Source organism: Cavia porcellus, unplaced genomic scaffold (genome assembly GCF_034190915.1).
Source record: "Cavia porcellus strain 051 isolate PalLab524CR breed Dunkin Hartley unplaced genomic scaffold, mCavPor4.1 scaffold_14, whole genome shotgun sequence".
NCBI lineage: Eukaryota > Metazoa > Chordata > Mammalia > Rodentia > Caviidae > Cavia > Cavia porcellus.
In genome coordinates this window covers 58,185,341-58,204,652 of record NW_026947497.1, presented here as the reverse complement: position 1 = coordinate 58,204,652, position 19,312 = coordinate 58,185,341, and the positions used below count along the sequence as shown (strand labels likewise).

Sequence of the window (19,312 nt, the reverse complement as noted above, 5' to 3'; positions counted from 1 at the left end):
CCATCTGCACTGTATCACTGGTGTGCCAGCTTAAATAAAAGCACTCTTTTTCTTTTTAAAAAGACGTCTTGCCCCTTTTTGAACAACATCTTGGGGCCTTGTTTTTGGTGTACAGCAATGCTACTGGGCTGACTGGACTTAGATGTCATTGTCAGAGACAAACATAAGGAAAGAAGGAAGCAATATTATTTCAAAATATAATGAGTGTAACCCAAACGTTGGCTGGTTTGGTACAAGAGAGCAGAAGCCGAGATGCAGGGGCAGCTTAGGTGAGGGGAGTCTGGAGAGAGACCTCTGCAAACTGATGGAGCAGGAGCCCAAGACTTCAGCCCCCAGAAGTGCAGATTTAGCCCTTCAGACAGTACTCCTATGGAGCCCCAGTGCCCAGGGACATCTGCGCTACCCAGCACAACATGGTGCACCAGGCTGATGCGAATCACAAGGCTGGGAGGAAAGAAGGACTCTGAAAACAAGAGGGCTCCCTCAGGCAGGGCAGAGCATGAAAGGGCTGAGAGTTACTGCGGGTCCCTCTACAGAAGGACAGCATCAGCAGGGGAAGAGAGTGAGTCAGGAGGTGGCAGCCACGCTCCAAAAGTGATGCTGTGGGCAAGATCCAGGCTGCAGGCCACATCAGACTGTGCTCTCTGGGCTGGGAGACATGTCTGGGTGGTTTCTAAAGTGTGGAGGGTGTTTCCTGGGAGATTCTGAGCATGGCAATGAGGTCACCTAATACAGGTGGAGGATAAAACACAGATTACAATTGCTTCTAGGCCTTTTGGCTAAGACCAAGTGTGGTATCTGTTCTCATCAGTTTAATATCTGATATGTCCTCTATCCCAGGATAATATATTACATGGGTTTTTGGAGCTAGAAGATGGAATAGGAGCTTGCTCCATCCACTCTGAGGAAACAAAACAAAACAAAAACACAAACTACAGAATTTGTGGTAAGATATGTTTATGTTGTCCTACAGTGAAGGCAATGAAAGGGAGAGAAATATAGAGTTAGAATTATTTGTGGAATAAAACTTTTGGGTCTGTTTCATGGGGTGGAAAAGCTGAGCACTAAGTAGTAACTGACGAGCCCTGGAAAGTTGGATTCTGATTTGATCCAGTTCTTGCTCCATCTCTGATGAGTTCTGTGGCTTTACACATTATCTCTCAGCATCTGTGGTAAGCAGTCTATTCCACTAATTTCTGAACTGTATAATGTACTCATGAATATATCTGTCCATAAGATTACTAGATATGTTCGATATTATGGGTTACTTTTTCATTATAATACATCCCCTGATATAAGCCCAACCTGTTTGAGGCAAAGATCCACATGGTAAAAAAGAAAAGCCCAATCACAGCACTAAGTAACTATCATACTATGTATCCCCAGGGTTAAGGTGCTGTGCAGAGTACATTGTATTTTATGATTTTATACTCCTTCCTATTCGTGTCTTAGTTTATAAAACCAGTGGATGACATATGTAGAAAATAATAGATAAAAAGCATGGGAAGACAAAAAGAAGACTAGCTTGTTAATGGATTGGGATATTTTATGTCAAAACAATTTAATAGAAAGTAGAATTAATGGAGTCTATAAGAATGATTTTTAACTCTTACAGTCTGACTAACATTTAATTCACAACACCAGGAAGATTATCAGGTAATTCCAAAGGAGACAACAGCTCTGGAGTAATGAGGAAAAATCCTCCTTAAATGCATCTGTGCTCAGGGTCACAGCCACACTGACTCTTAGATGTGGGCCAAGAGCGAGCTCAGTGACAGAAGTATGCATTAGATTCACACAACACACAAAGGCAAATTCAAAACAGAAACTCAAGTACACTATGACACCATGTCTCACTAAATCTAAGGGTCAAAAGAGACAAAAGATATAATTTTTATAAAATGTAAATGTTTCAAAATGAAGTGGTTTTATTAGTAAGTGTATTGGTATAGTTCAGACACGCACACTGATCATCATCTTTGTATGGGGCTTGCGCCCTACACGATACAATCTGAGTTTGACTTTTTCCCCATTCCCCTTCCCTCTCTTGTGCCTCTTTTCTCCTTACTTAAAAATGTTTTTTTTTTCATTTTTCCTTCTTTTCTTCTTTATTTCCCCTTCCTTCTCCTTGTTACCATTTTCATTTGAACTTTTCCTTCCTGTTTCCCAAAGTCTATTACAACTTTTGGTGCTTATTTACACTTTTTGTTTCTTACAGCAGATAACAATGTGATGCTGACATGTGTGTATGATTTATTTCACCTGAAAGTGTCGTCTGGAGGTGCATCCATTTACCTATGAACGTCCTAAGTTAATTCTTCTGTGTGACTGGCTGTGTAGTATTTGGACGCACACACACATCAGTTTGCTTTGGTGTGCTTCACCACAAGTTTAATTCTCAGAGGTTGAGTTATACATCAAGCCCTTCTGGATTTCACATTATTTGCTTCAGAGGTTTATGAACCGCTTCACCTACAGTCAGCATTAGAGTAAGACATAGAAACTCGACTTTTGATTTTAATCACATTTTGTGGTACATAAGATTGTATTTATCTCCATTCTGCAACAGCCTTGGTTAAAAGAAACCTGTATACATACATGTGGACATCTGTATTGGTTACGTCTGTGTTACTCCTGGGTCATTTCTCTTCCATCTTTGTATTATCTTCTATGAGACATAAAGGAAATTTCCTGCACAGTTTTGTAGTAAGAATTATTACAATTTCTATGTAAGAACATCTGGGAAAAAATACAAAAGCAGCAAACCCCTCTGCTGCAACCACACAGTGCAGTGATGCCTGGTTCTCTGGTTTGCTGCTGCGACGTGGTCAGAATAAAATGTGAAGGTCTGAAATTTCTCCCATGACTTGGGAAGCTTAAGGTTTTCTGCATAGACAAAGGCAGCACATGTCGTATGTCTGTATCTTAGTGCATAGTCTCATGTAGTGGAGCAAAAATCACTTGAAGAATTCATATCCAAGTTTCTTTTTGAGGAGATAATATCTTAATAAAAAGGGAACCAGCACACACTGTTAAGACATCGTTCAGCCATGTGCAGTGCAGTGCAAGTGAGATCATTTGGCTTGAAGGTAAAAGGACCAGACATGGTATTTATTCTTCTCCAAATCACTTTTTTCTCAGTTAGTTTTCTGACGTGAGAAAATTTACCCTCCTGGGTCTGATTTATTACTCATAAATTATTCCTTGTGTTGTGTACTTTACTTTTTAAATTAAGTCAAAGCACCCAATGCATAGTGCTAAACAGTTCCCATTAACTCTCCTTGGAAAGTAAGAGGTCTTCTGCTTCACTAAGCCCTGAGAGCTCCAAGAACTCATGCCCAGGTTAATTAGTAAATGTCTGGCAAATGCTAGACATTGTCCCATAGAGAAATAGATTTCTCAAAGAGGAGCACTTGCAACGTATTTATTCAATATTCTAAGAGCAACAGCTCTATTGCATCATTCTTCAAAGAGTTCAGTTAGTGAAGCACATTCACACGCAGAAGTCCCCAGCCTTAGGGCACAATTCCTGAATACTTGAGGGAGCTAACGGGTCCTAAAGCACTGACAAACAACCTAGGTACTGGAAGAGAGCAGCCTGTAGGAATTACAAAAAGGCATGGAAAATGAATCTGCAAAGCTACTGTCATTAATCTATATTCAAAAAAATGAGACAGACAGAATCCCAGCTATGAAAGAAATAAGCTACTAATGAAATATTCAAACATTTGAAATTAAAAATATAAGTTTATTTATACAATGCTGTGGTGAACATAAATGTGTTCCTGAAGAACTAATGTGGACCCCTCAGCCCCACCCTGTGTGGTATCTCTAAACAAAGCCTCTAAGAATACTTGAAAGTTACAGCAGTGTAGAGGGTGGGTCACTGACCAAACATGACTGCTGCCTTCACAGGAAAGGAGGAGACCCAGGGTGAGAGCTCACGGGGAACAGGCCGCAAGAAGTCACAGAGAAGGTGCTGCATGCAAGCCCAGGACAGAGGCCTCTGGGGACCTTAGCCTGTGGGCACCTCCATCTAGGATTTCCAGTCTACAGAAATGTGAGAAACAGCATCCTCTTAATTCATCCTGGCCAAGTGTTTTCAGAAGGAGCCTCCACAGACTACTGTAAACAGCAAAAATAAAATATCAATAAAAAATTAGAATACAAAGATGAGGAAAGTAAAGCAAAAAGAAAATAAAAAGGGGACTACATATAAGAGAAGCCCACAGTGTCTTAAAAATCATTCCAGTGTGAACTCAAAACTTCAAATTCAGAATGTATCTCAATCAGGTACCTGGAAGACTCCAGACCACATCCATCCAGGGATAAATTTTCTTCAGCCATAAGCCTGTGAACTCAAACACACTTTCTGTTTTGAAACAAAGCAGTGGAAAATGCATAGGACAGACATTTGTATTTCTGGACAACAAAACACCCAGGAGGAAATGCATGCTGACAGACAGTAACTCCAGACCCCAGCGGTGAGAACAGTGTTGAGTCTGAAGCCTCCAGAATAGAGGATCCTTGAGCCCACTTCTGGGTACCTTGAAGTGGGATCTTCCCAGGTCTGGGCATCCCTACCTCTCTGGCACACTTGTACACCTTCTGAGGCCACCGCCCAAGCCATGCCTGAGTCTGCCCAAGCCATGTCTGAGTTCTCTGAGCCTCAGCAGGGCTCCTTCCTGAATTCTGTATATGAATTTGGGGACCAGCAACTTGAGGGGGCCCTGAGAAATGAACTTGCTGACCTGTGTTCTCCCCAGCCTTAGCCCTGGGTTGCGGTGGGCTGAGTGGCAGCACGAGTCAGTAGGGCTCTTTGATCTGAAGTTACCACATCTTATACTCCCCAGGAAGGGCGAAAGGGAGTAAGGCATATGAGAACCCATGGTTAATTGTGTACATAAACACACAGACACAGCTTCAGCCAAACGAGAAAGGAATTCTCACAACCACTATCCTCGTTCCTCTAAGGGTCACCTAACTGTTCTAAGGATGTTGTGACTCCCATATACACCTATTTGGAACTCTTTGTGCCCTCCCAAACTCCTTAGCTGGTCATGGCTCTTAGCCTGGTGGGGTGCCGAAAACCTTTGCTCCTGGCCCAACTGCTGTCCTATGTGGAATGAGTCAGTACAGTTTCCCATGGACTCAGGCATGGGGTGCAGTTATGCTAAGATGAACCTGACTGACCTGGGGCCTCAGCTACCCACCTCCACTGTGGAGTCCAAGGTCATCTCAGCAGTCAGCCTGCCCAGCACGTCCCTCCATGGCCTGTGGATCCCAAGCTGTGACAAGCACAGTGGCCAGGTGAGGCCTTAACTTCTTGCTTAGTGGAAGCACTCCTGTCATTGCCTAGTGGAAGCATTCCTGGTTCTGGAACTGAGACTTATGGGCCCAGGGAACTCAAAGTCAGGTAAACAAAATGGAAAAATCTGCTAGTGAGGGGTGGCATCCTAGACCTATGAATCCTGGTTATAGGAGAAAAAGCATTGTGAGCTGGATGTTGATTCAGAGGACATACAGATTTTCAGAGAACTTTGCCTGATACTGTACAGTATCACTTCCTAGGTGTTGTAATCAGTGCCTTCCACAGGAGTGCACCATTCTTCAAGCCAGCTCCTTGGTGACAAACACGGAAGGGCCATGGAGTTGGGAGGGCACAGGTGTGCCCTCGGCTGGAGGCCTGGGGGCAGGAAATGCCATGAGCGAAGGGACACTTACAGGTGGCAGGAGCCTGCTTTCCTCAAAGTTCACTGGTACAAATTTGACATCAGCTTAAAAATGCCTTCACACCAACAGCATTTGTTCAGGTGTCTTGGAACCACAATTTTAAAAACTGGCACATGTGTTTTATGGAAATGAATCTTAAATTTAAAAAATAAGAAGTATAATACACTGTGGAAAAATTTCTCTTCGCTAAGCAGACTGTGTGAGAACCCCAGTGAACTAGACAGCCCGCCTCTGTAAAGCAGTCCTCCCTAATTCACCAGCCTGGCTGTTGACTTATTACTGTGGGTAGTTGATGGCATCATCCAAGTACATCCTTGAAAAATTAGACTGAATAAATTCTGAAACTTTAAACCCACTTGTGTGCATCTTTAAAGCTCTGTGTAGTTGTCCTGAGCAACCCAGCACAGGCTGTGAGAATAAATAACCACCAGTCCCGGAGCTCACTCACAGCACAGTGATTAACAAAGGAAGTCTGAGTGCTGTGCCACTTTTATTAGGTCATTATCTGTGTCGCTTGGTTGCAGGCACTCTATATTCTGGAAACTAGCCCAACAGATAAGAGATTTGCAGAGGCTTTCTACCATCCTGGGCCACTTTTTCACCTGCAGACATTTCTTTCTAAAATGTAGAGTAAAATAAGTGGTGTAACAAGCACACAGAATGCTCGCTATCATTGGCAGTACAAACAAAGCACAGCATCCGTGTGCCACCACCTCGTATCCACCGAGTTCTGCCAGTTAGCAATAAAATGAAAGTGACAGAAATGGACAGTAATGAGCTTTGGTTCCCATGCAGGTATCTGAACACATTACATCTCTGATGGGAATGTACTGTGATTTATCCACAATGAAAACATTCTGACAGTTTTTCAAAAGCTACAGAGTTACTATATAACCCAGAAACTCCATTCCTGAGTATGTACCTAAAACAACCAGAACCAGGAATTTAAACAACACCTTGTTGGAGAATTTTCATGGAAGTAGCATTCCTGCTGCCCTAAAGGTGGAAATAACTCAGATGCCCATCACTGGTAAATGTGTAAACTGAGTGTTGATCTCAGATACAGTGGATCACTGCTCTGCCGATGGAAAGGGGTGGGGTAATAGCACATGCTCTGGTGAGCACGAGCCCTGGAATTTCCACACAAATTGAAATAAGCCACGTTAATGGTCTCAGATGTATTATCACATTATATAAAATTTCCAAACTGGACAAATCTTTAGAAACAGGAAACAGATTTTTCCAGGGCCAGGAAATGAGGAGTTACTGGTTAATGTAGTTGAGATTTCCTTGGGCAATGATGAAAACCTCTGCAAGGTTAGACAGAGGTAATTAACATTGTGAATGTACTAATGCCAAAAATTACATGTTTAAGATGGTTAATAGTTGATTTCCTGTTATGTGAATTTTATCAGGATAAAAAAAGAAAGGTAATTCAAATGCCTAATGTAAGCCTGCATAAAATAAAGACTAGAATAGAAGGGAAAACAAAGATTTATGATTCCACAGGCAATTTTACAAAACCACTAGAAACATAAGGAAAGTGTCATCCTGGAGAAGGATCTGAGATGGCACTTGAAAGGGAAGTAGGCTGTCAATGACAGAACTTTCTATATCTTCTGTCTTACATGGTCAACAAAAGCAAGATAAGAAATCTGACAAACATGACAGCACAGGTGTTTGCCAAGATTGATGCAGAGTCTGATGGATCAGAGTGCAGAGCACACGGGACACCGTGAACAAAACAGGATGACCCTCAATCAGGCAGGCTAGACAGCGAAAGCAGGTGAGTGCATGCATGGTGTTTGTGCTTTATTCTGTAAGTAACAGTGAACTACTGAGAGAATCTGAAGATTATCACACATAGGTTTATCTATAGTGCTTGGTTACTCTGCCAGTTAATCCGAAAGAAGACACAATGCATGGATTTAAATATTTAAAGTCTCTCAGGAAGAATGTTGTAAAACACTGACTTAAAAAAGGAACCTAGAAAAGCAGTCAGAACAGGATTTGTAAGAGTGGCAGGAACTATATTTTGTCCTTTAGTCCATGTGCTGCCTCTAGAATAAGAAAGAAGTAAACTGAAATTGTTTTGTAGGTATCTAGTTTTATTTTCTGATGAAAGGTGACATGACTGGGAAAAGGGCTGTAGAAGAGGAAAAAAGTAGCTAAAACACTAAATTTGGTCACCTAGTAAGGTGTCATATGTTAGGAACGCACTATTTTTTTTTTATTTTAAAGAGATTAAGATGAAATAGGACATAACAAAGCAGATCAGAACAGTACAGTGTAAGCAACACAGAATTTCACTAGAAGACAACTCGTAATTAAGAGTAACTACCACAATGTTTCTTTATTTGAAATAGTTGAGTATAACTTCATATACGATAGTATCAAACATAACAAAAGAGCATAATAACATTCAAGAGAAGGTGAGTATCACAGGGCATTCAGAACCAAATAACAGAAAAACAAACAATGGCTACTATATTATCTCATTTTTCATGGAAAATTTGTTTTTACTTTCACACATAATACAATCCAATAGGGTACAACATGATAGAACCAATGCAAACAGAAGACCAAAGCATGGTAGGACTTCATAGTAAGATGATATTATACCAGTACTGGCTATTATAATGGCTTGTTTCCCTTGAATTACCTGTTCGTATCATCACAGTTAATAAAATCAAACAAACAAGGACAAACCCACTACAATAAACCAATGTAATCGTTATAAGGTTTCAAAAGAAAGTAATGGGAAATCATGATTACCATAAACGTTTATGTACTCTTACCATTTCTTACACTAGGGAGACTATACGGTATTCATACATGTGAATTTGATTTATTTCACTTATGTGTATGGTCTTCAGTTGCACCCATTTATTACTAAATATCTCAATGTGATCATTCTTTATAGTTGAGTAGTACTCCATTGTATAAAAATACCACAATTTTTCTATCCATTCCTCAGTTGATGGACACTTAGGTTGTTTCCAAGATCTGGCTATTACAAATCGTGCTGTTATAAACATGGGTGCACACACATCACTGTGGTATGATATTTTCATTCCTTCTGGGAATATGCCCACAAGTAGAATAGCTGGATCAAATCTTAGCTATTTGAGGAATTTCTAGACCGACATCCACAGTGGTTGCACAAATCTACACTCCCACCAACAGTGCAGGAGGGTTCCTTTTCCCCCAGAGCCACTCCAGCATTTGTTGTTGGTAGTTTTCTTGATCCTGGCCATTCTTTCTGGAGTGAGATGGAACCTCAGTGTTCTTTTAATTTGCATTTCTCTAATGACTAATGATGATGAACATTTTTCATGTATTTATTTGCCATTTGTATTTCTTCATCTGAGAACTGTGTATTCATCTTACATGCCTGTTTTTGGATTGGGTTTTTGAATTTCAGGGATATGATTTTTTTTTAATTCTTTGTATGTTTTAGACAGAAGACCTTTGTCTGAGGGACAATCTGAGGATTTTTTTTCCCATTTTGTGGGTTTTCTTTTCACTATGCTAGAGATTTCTTTTGACATGCAGAAACTTTTTAATAAGACGTGATACTACTTATTGATTTTGGGAAGTAGTTGGCATTTCTGTTCACGAATTCTATATCTACCCCTATGTCTTCAAGATTTTTACTTAATTTATCTTGTAACAGATTTAGTGTTTCTGTTTTAATATTCAGGTCTTTATCCATTTAGATTTTAGTTTAGTATATGGTGATAGGCATGGATCTAGTTTTAGTTTTCGGCATGTGGAGAGCCAGTTTTACCAGCACCATTTATTAAAAAGACTGTTGTTTTTACAGTGAACATGTTTGGCTGCTTTATCAAAGATAAGGTGGTTGAGTGTGTTTGTAGTTGTGGTTGTATCTTCTAATCTATTCCATTGATCTTCATTCCAGTACCCTGTTGATTTTATTACACTTGCTTTTGTAGTATAATTTCAAGTCAGGGATTTGATGCCTCCTGCCTTGCCTTTGCTGCCTAGAATTGCCTTTGCTATTATAGGTCTCTTCTGGTTCCAGATGAATTTTGGGAGTGATTTCTCTAGGTCTATGAGGTATGTTGATGGTACTTTCATTGGGATTGCATTGAATATGTGTAACACTTTTGGGAGAATGGCTATTTTCACAATATTTATTCTCCCTATCCACAAACAAGTGATGTCTTTCCATTTTCTGAGTTTACCTTCAATTTCTTTTTTCAGGGTATTATAGTTTTTCCTGAATAGATCTTTTACTACTTTCATGAAATTAATTCCTAAGTATTTCATTTTTTGGATGCTAGGGTGAGTGGTATGACTTCTCTTATTTCTCTCTCCATAATTTTGTTGTGTATAGAAATGCTATTGATTTTTGAACATCGAATTTGTATCCAGTTACAATCCTGAATTTTTTTTTTTTTTATTATACCTAGGAATCTTCCAATGGAGTTTTGGGGGTCTTCTATGTAGAGTATCATGTCGTTTGAAAATAATGATAATTTAACTTCCTCTTTTTCTTATCTTAACCCTTTTTATTTCTCTCTTGTCTAATTACTCTGGCTAGTATTTCCAGTAATATGTTGAATAAGAGTGGTGATAAGGGACATCCTTGTCTTGTGCCTGATTTTAAGGGAAAGGCCTTCAGGTCTGCCCATTTAATATGATGCTGGCTGTTGGTTTGTCGTAGATGGCCTTTATCATATTGAGGAAAAGGCCATCTATTCCAGTTTTCTGTAAGGTTCTTATCATGAATGAGTGTTGAAACTTATCAAAAGCTCTTTCTTCATCTACAGAAATAATCATGTGATTCTTACTTTTGACTTTATTGATATGGTGGATTACATTTATTGAACTACATATGTTGAACCATCCTTGCATGCCTGGGATGAATCCCACTTGGTCCTTGTGTATAATCTTCTTGATGATTTGCTACATCCTGTTTGCTAATATTTTATTGAGAATTTTTGCATCTGTCTGTGTTCATTAGGGAGATTGGCCTGTAGTTCTCTTTTTCAGTTGTGTTTTTCTCAGATTTTGGTACTAGGGTTGTATTTGCTTCCAGGAATGACTTAGGAAGAAGTGCTTCTCTTTCAATTTCATTGAAGAGTTTGAGGAATGTTGGCATTAAGTCTTCTTTGTATTTCTTGTAAAATTCCGCAGTGAAGCTGTCTGGGCCTGGGCTTTTCTTTGTAGGTGAGGACTTAATTACCTTTTCAATTTCATTAGTAGAAATTGCGTTATTCAGCAGTTTTACATCTTATTGATCCAGCTTTGTTACTTCATGTGTTTTGATGAATCTGTCCATTTCTCTTGTGTTATCATACCTGTGGGAGTAGAGTTTTTTAAAATAGGTGTTGAAGATCTTCTGTATTTCCACAGAGTCTGTAGTGATTTTGCCTTTTTTGTTTCTTATTGCATGAATCTGAGCTTTTTCTTTACTTTTTTGATTAGGTTGGCTAGGGACTTATTAATTTTATTTATTCTTTCAAAGAATCAAGTATTTAAATCATTGATTCTTTGGATTGTTTTCTTAGACTCTATTGCATTAATTTCTGCTTTGATTTTTATACTTTCTTCTCTTTTTTTGGCTTTGGACTTGACTTGCTCTTCTTTTTCTAGATGTTTGAGGTGTAGCATCAGGTTTTTTTTTTTTATTTGTATTCGTTCTGTTTTCCTATGTGGGAATTCAGTGCAATAAATTTTTCTCTGAGGACTGCTTTCATTGCCTCCCACAGATTCTGATAAGTTGTATTTGTATTTTTTTTCTTGTAGGTATTTAATTTCTTCTTTAGTTTCTCCTGTGACCTACTGATTGCTCAAGAGTGCATTATTCAATTTCCATGTCTTTGAGGAGTTTTTCCAGTTACTTTTGTCATTTATTTCTAGTTCTATGGTGCTATGATACTATAAAATGCATGGGGTAGTTTCAATTATTTTACATTTATTTAAATATGTTCTGTGAGCTAGTATATTGTTGGGCGCAGGCGCTCAACATACCATACCCCACCCGGGACTAAGGACCACGCCAGCTTCCGCAATGCGCTACGTCCCTCTTTAAATTAGCCAACCCGTGCGCACTTTCGTGCTCACTCCATACTCTGTGGCAACTCCTGATTGGCCACAGCTGGATATAGTAGCCAGAGCCTGCGTCCCATTCCTGCCCTGCTTCCTCGTGGCAGCCTGTGATTGGTCACGGCCAAATATATAAACCAGAGCCCGCGTGAATAAAGCAGCAGTTAACTGTCTCCCACAAGAGCGTCTCCTGTCTCATTGGGGAGCTGCGCCGGTCAGTATATGGTCTAATTTAGAGAGTGTCTCAAGTGCTGCTGAGAAGAATGTGTATTCTGATGTTGTTGGATAGAACACTTGGTATATGTCTTATCAAGTCCATTTGTTCACAAGTGTGATATAGTTCTGTTATTTTTTTGCTGATTTTCTGTCTGGTTGCTCTGTCCTTTGGAATCAATGGTGTGTTAAGTTCTCCTCTTATAATTGTGGTATTGTCTACATGATTTTTCATTTGTATTAATATGTGCTTTGTATAACTTGTTGCTCTAGAATTTGGTGCATATATACTTAAGATTGGTATCTCTTCTTGTTGAATTTTTCCCCTAACCAGTATGTAATGGCCTTCTTTATCTCTTCTGATCATTATTGGTTTGAAGTTCACATTGTCTGCCAACAGAATAGCTACTCCCACTTTTTTGGGGTGTTCCTATTGCATGTAGTATTGTTTTCTATCCTTTGACTTTCAGTCTGTGAGTTTACTTTTGAGTTAGATGGATTTCTTGTAGAGAGCATATGGCTGGATTTTGTTTTTGGATCCATTCTGCCAGTCTGTTTCTTTTAATTGGTGAATTGAGACCATTTACATTAATGGTTATGAGTTATATATTGACTTATTGTTGACATGTTATCTTTTGGCTGTTGAATCTTTATCTTTCCATTCTGTTTGTCTGCCTTCTTTAGTGGTTATTTCCTATGTACATCTAAACTGTCTTTCAGTATTCTTTACAGGGTTGGCTTGGTGATCATGAGGTTCTTTAGCTGTTCTTTGCAATGGAAGCATCTAATTTCTCCATCCATTTTGAAGAATGCTTTTGCAGGATACATCAGTCTAGGCTGGAAATCATTTTCCTTTAGGTTCTGAAATACTTCACTTCATGCTCTTTGTGACTTCACTGTTTGTGTTGAGAAGTCTGCTGTGATTCTGATAGGCTTTCCTTTATAGGTGATCTGTTTCTTCTAACAGCTTTTAATATTCTATTTTTATGTTGGAATTCTGGCATGGTGATTATTATATGTCTGGGTATAGTTTTGTTTGGGTTATGGCTATTTGGAGTTCTATATGCATCACTAATCCTAATGTCAAGTTCCATTCTCATGTTTGAGATACTTTCAGCTATGACTTCTGTGAATAGCCTTTGGATATCATTTGTGTTGTCCCTTCTTTTTCAGTTATCCCTATCAATCTTATGTTGTTTCTCTTTGCATCACCTTCCAGCTGTTGGGCTGTTATTTCCTGATTCCTTGTTATTTTTAAGAGATCTTTCATTTCCTGTTCACTAGTTGCAGTCTTATCTTCGAGGTTTGAAATTCTATCTTCACTTTTGTTGAGTCGGTTTTTACAACTTTCAATGGAATTTTTGATTTCCTGTATAACTCTTTGAATCTGCTTTATGTATTCTGTTTCTTATATTGTTCATCCGGGGAATCTATCTTTTTATTTTATTCCTCTAATTTTTTAACTGTGTCCTCTTTAGATGTGTTCAGCATTCCTTTCATTATTTTTATCATTTCTTCTTTTACCTGGGAGATTATTTCTCATTTGAATTCCTTTAAAGCTTCCTGGAGTTGCTTCTTTATATTAGTTGCTATTATTTCATGTGTATGGCATATATTTTCTTCTATGTACATGTCTCCTAGGTTTTATTGAAATGGGGTGGATGTTTGAGATTGCATTTTGTTCTTTTGTTTTGTCATTTTTCTATATTTCTGTATTTCAAGTGTTGTTCCAATGTTTTCCCTGGGCATGTTGGAAATTGTCTCCTATGCCCTGGGCTCCTGGACTCCTTTGGTAGCATAGCTCCCTCCTGGGGCAGCGAGGCCCCCAGATTAAAAGAAGTTTACCAGGGGAGACTCAGGCAGGCCTAAAGCCTCCTCAAGCTGTGCAGCTCCCCACTCTGACATCATAGCTCCCAGGGCTGAAAGAAGGCCACAGGACAAGGTCTAGGCAGGCCCAAATCCCACCAAGCCCAATCTAGTGTGGCTGCAAGCCAGTTGGGTCCCCAACCACCCAGAGCAGGATCTCAAACTCTCTTGCAGATCAGATGTTGTGCAGGAATCCACCTCCTTGGTTGCAAAGCTCTCTGGACTGAAAGAAGGTCCCCTGCATGGCCTAGGTAGACCCCAAATCTTCTCAACAGCACAGCTCCCTCCTCCAGATGGCAGCAGTGGCTGCAGTGCTCCCCGGACAAAGACATGGACAAAGACAGGCCTGAGCAGGCCTGAGCAGGGCATCTCCCACCTCCGACGCTGGCTCTAGAGCTGGAACACACTATTTGTAATGCAAATGTCACCAGCTCTTATGACTCAAGGAGAATGTGCAGGGATGCAGTGCTTAACCAGCATGAAACTCAAGCATTCAAAGTTGTGTCCTCCACCTCATATTCTAATATTTCCTGAATCAGCTTTTCATGCAAATCACAAGCTACATATCATCTTCTAAAAACCCACTGCAGGCTTTCGTTTTCAATTCCACACACTTCTGTTCATTATCCACAGTCACAAAGCTCCAATTTACCATGAGAACATGGCACGCACCCAGGACATTGTTCTCCAAGTTTCCAACCCATTGCACCAGAAAGAAGATGATTAACACACAGGAGATTGATCCTCTGCTCCTGCCCACTGCAAAGAGCTTTGTCAGCTTAGAGCCCAAACACTATGGTCTGTTTCAACACAAAGTAACTCTGTCTTCTCCCTTCAGTGCTCCAGGAGCATATCTGTGCAGACTCCTGGGCAGCTTCACAATGCAGCAGCAAACACCTGACCTAATCAAACTAGAACAAGAAAGAGGTTATTTTGGTCTTGGTCTTAGAGGTTGGAGCCATGGTTGGGAAGCCATTCCTTCTGGGCCTGTGGCAAAGCAGCTCATCCTGGTGGGAGCTCATGGGAGAGGAAGCCAGAAGGAGGGAGAAAAAGAGACCTGGCCCTGTGATCCCACACAAGGACCGAAGTCCTCTCACCAGGTTCTGCCCATTGTACCTCCTCTTCATAGACCCCTCTGAGGGACAAAGGCTCAGCCTTTGGCCTCTGGGGTGAATGCAAGGATGAAGCTACAGCCCATTCCATTGTTACAGGGTCAGGGGTGATTCATGATTTCTGTCTTGTCACCAAGTCTGATCTCTCTGTTGTCTTAAAGCAAAGCACAAGTCTCCTTGTGTACTAAACACGCAATACATGACAATTTCCCAGACTTTAGCACATTATGGCTCAGTAAAAAGTAAAACAAAACAGTCCATGTGTTTTGGTGCACACCTGTAACCCCAGCACTCTGGGAGGTTGAGGCAGGAGGATCACAATTCCAGTCCAGCCTGGGCAATTTGGCTAGATTTTACCTCCACACAAAAAATACAAAAAAAGGGGTGGGAATTTAGTTCAATGAAAAAAGTCTTCAATTCAAACCCCAGTACTGAAAACATAAAATAAAATAAAGCATTCACTCAGTACTATATCATGAAAAATATTTTATTCTGTCGAATTCATTTCATATAAATACCACTATATTTTTAAGGCTTAAAGCATACAGTGTTAGATTAGGAACATTAAATGAAATAAAAATGCTGAGAGTGTAGCTGTTTAGCGCACCCTGCCATGCATGAGGCCTGGGCTCAATCCCAGTACTGAAAAACATAAAGGAATAAGTAAAATAATGACATAGGTGTATAAAGCAAAAGGTTGACACTATGCAGCTGAAACATAATGTGATAATTTAGAGTGAAATTGCATAAAAGTCACCATTAATTCTATCATGCCCTGGTGAAAATAAACTCAGAGTTTTGGCTACTTTTTCTCAGTACCATTGTTTCTTTACATAAAATATCTGTTAATAACTTTCAACCCTTTATGTAAAATAAAAACTACACATTTTCTTCCTGCTCAGCAAACATTCATTGATAGAAATAAATGCACTACATCTCAATGTAAATAAATCTAATTATGCATGTGAACCTTCACTCTTACCAGTGTTTCCCATGTAGCACAGCACTAAAAAACATAAGTTGTAATTGTGTCTACATAATGTAATGCCAGCCACGCTGATAGTTACAATTAATTATTTGTTCTCTCATTTGTAAAGTCAAGGCTTAAGACTACAAGGCCACCAATGATATGTAAAACAATTGTTTCTAGTATTTTACATTTTACAAAATGTAAAAACGTGTTTCAATTATGCAAGGAGAGAAGGCTACTAAGACCCATCCTTTATAGGGATGAGGCCTGAAAACTCTAAATGAGATAAGCAAACAACACCAGTGAAAAACCCACTACTGCCCAAAAACTTCAGAGTGGACAACAGTGGAAACATATCACAGCAGTATGCTATGGAGAAGCCCAGGGTGGGAGCTCCTGCAAAGGGAAGCAAGGGGGAAGAGGTAAAACTACAGTGCAAACCATTCTGCTTCCCAGGAACAGGACCATCCGGGGTCTAAGAGTAAAGGTGGATCCCAGAAAGCCCGGAGACCTACTGGTTCTGCATGCGAAGCCGCCCATGCATCAGCCCAACACCTGTGCACACACCAGAGCCCACTGCAGATTTGGAGATCTGATCTTACCAGCCCCAGACCAACCCCAAACAAACAGCAAATCTTCAGAGCAGGAGAAGAAAGCAGGCATGGCACTAAAGAAAAAAGAGAAAGTGAGCATGAAACCACTAAAACCAAAGAACCAAGTGGGAAATGCACCCGCTCTGTGGCTGGATCACTGAACAGAAAGCATTTCCTCTCCTGCTAGTAAGAGGAGAGTACGCAGGACCTTCTGGGAGCTTGTTGGACTTGAGCAGGAAACAAAATGCTGATAATAAATTATGAGGTTGCACAGCGCCAAAAAAAAAAAACCGTGTGACACATGTAATATGTTCAGTTGGGGTCTAAGAAACACAAATGCTGTGTCTGCATTTATTTTATAGACATAAATCCATATGCATGTGTAAAGACTCCCATGCATTCACATAGGAAATAATTGCTGAAATCAGAAATGTGGTAAAAGACATACACTGACAGATTCCAGGTGCTTGAGCTTCCAAAGAGGCTCAAGGAAGGAAAGCTGTGTCTACCCACATCACAGACAAATTGTTTAAAAGCAGAGTACAGAAAACAGTTCTTTAAAGCAACTAAAAATAATGACAAATTGCAATTATGTGAATGTCTTATTAGAAGTCATTTTGTCTGGAAGTCAATGGGACAATATCAGAAAACATGTAAGTAAAAAAGCCTTTAGTCTGGAACTTTATACTCCGTGAAAATGACCTCCAGGTAAGGCAGAAATGAAGCTATTCTCTAATGAGAGGATTTATTTCTAAAAGACTTACTCTTTGACAATACTTATAGCAGAACATCAAGGTAAATTTAAATTATATATGCAATATTGACCTTTCAAGAATGAGGAGAGAACAAAGGAGCACACAGCTAGGTAAGCATAAAGCTGTACCTTCCCACTTGTGATTAACAAAACATGCAGGAATGTTTAAGGCGGAAGATATAAAAATGTTTGGTATATGTTTCAATGCATGTAGATTTACCATAACCGTAACATAAAAATCACTGAGAAAATACAAATATCTAATTACAGTATTAACACACTGTGGAAGTTTATGGACACATATTGTGATTTGTAAATGAACCAAAACAATTCGAAAGAAATTACAATGCTATGTTCTACTAAATAATGATATAGTTTACACACACAATCTCACACCCAAATAACGCAAAAATAAGAAATGAAAATAGAAGTCTACAAAACAGGAAAGAGAGATAATAAACTTTTAGGTATTTCTAAATGTTAAACTACTAATATTTACCTTAAATAATACTGTTTCCAAATCTCCACCTCAGTGTCATACATAAAGTATATAATACATTGCATAAAAATACATTCATATAGAAACAAAGATAAATTACAAGATGAAATATGATCATGTCTTTAATAGTAGCTTCTGAGAAATGCATAGATACATGTCTATATGGTTTTGTTAGGATTTTAGTGATGGTAACTAATTTTCAGACAGCCTCTCCTCTCCTTGGAGGTTATAAACTGCCCACATGTGGCAATGTGGAGCTCACATCAAAGCAGGGATGGACAGTTGAAGTCCCCCACAGCCACAAGAGGCATGGGAGAAGCAGGCTGTCCCCAGCTCCTCCACATTCCTCACCCCCACCCCCTCGGCGGGAAACACTGATTGACCTGTTTCACTATTTCAATTTATTTTTATTGTGTGCATTCAGAGTGTACATGAGTTTTTTTTTTTTTTTTCAGAGTAGTGAAATACTTCTCTTCTAATTGCAGCTTCATTTGTTACCTTAATTTAACCCAATTCAGACTGCTCCAATGTCCTGTGCTTTCCCCTGCAACAGTGACACTGCTCTGGTCAAGTTCTCCTGATTTTCTCCTCAGTAGCTGAGGGTCTGACCCTGTCACGGTCTGCACAGATTCCAGCTCACAGGCACACTGCTGTCTTCACCCTGTAGGGCACCCAGGACGCATGCCTGTCACATCTCCCTTCCGTTCCATCCTTTAGTGATTTGCTGCAGCTATTTTTGTTTGTTTTTTTATTACTACATATTTCATATGTGCAGTTTACGATCACCTCGGAGCATAGAAATGTAATGCGGTTCAGCTCTCTTGACAGTTTCCTCCCCTCCCGTACAACACACAGGAATCTTGGTAAAATCCATACTGTGAGGTGTGAGAATTAATGTAATGGTAAAAGGTGAGGACGATTTACATTAACTGTGGTTAATCCTGAAAGATATTCCACAGTGTATAATGTGGTAGTATTGCTCCACCTAGGATCATTAACCACCAAGCAAGCAGCCTGGTCCAAAACCATCAAATGCACCTGTGAGACGGTTCTAAATGCATCATTTACTGCTGGTAAACAAAATCAACCACAAAAACCCAGGAAAAGACACAGAATAATTAACTATGACTATGAAGTCACTTCTCTTGGGATTTTAGAAGAAAATTCACCAAAACTATTTCGCAGCTGATAAGAGATACGTGCTTTCCACCAGAAATAAAATTAAATGTCTGATTAAATAAACCATAAAATCTACTTTAAGTTTCCTTCAGGATGGGATTTGATCTCCTGTGGTAACTTCAAACTTATACAGTTGAAAAATGTGTTAAAGCCATAGGTTATAGCCATGGACAAATGTATTTCTGGCTGAAGAAAGGCAGCTAGGCTTGAAATTAATTCTTATGGAATGACAGGACCAAATGATATGTTCCAATTTTTAAAGTAATATCAGAAGAGATGAAATGACAAAATAAAATTAAACTGATAATTTTCTTTAAA

At 39.5% G+C, this 19,312-nt stretch overlaps 1 pseudogene; it reads left to right on the top strand.

Moving 5' to 3' along the window:
- Window positions 1–759: 759 nt before the first annotated feature.
- Window positions 760–915, top strand: LOC111753633 (U2 spliceosomal RNA; annotated as a pseudogene).
- Window positions 916–19,312: the final 18,397 nt, after the last annotated feature.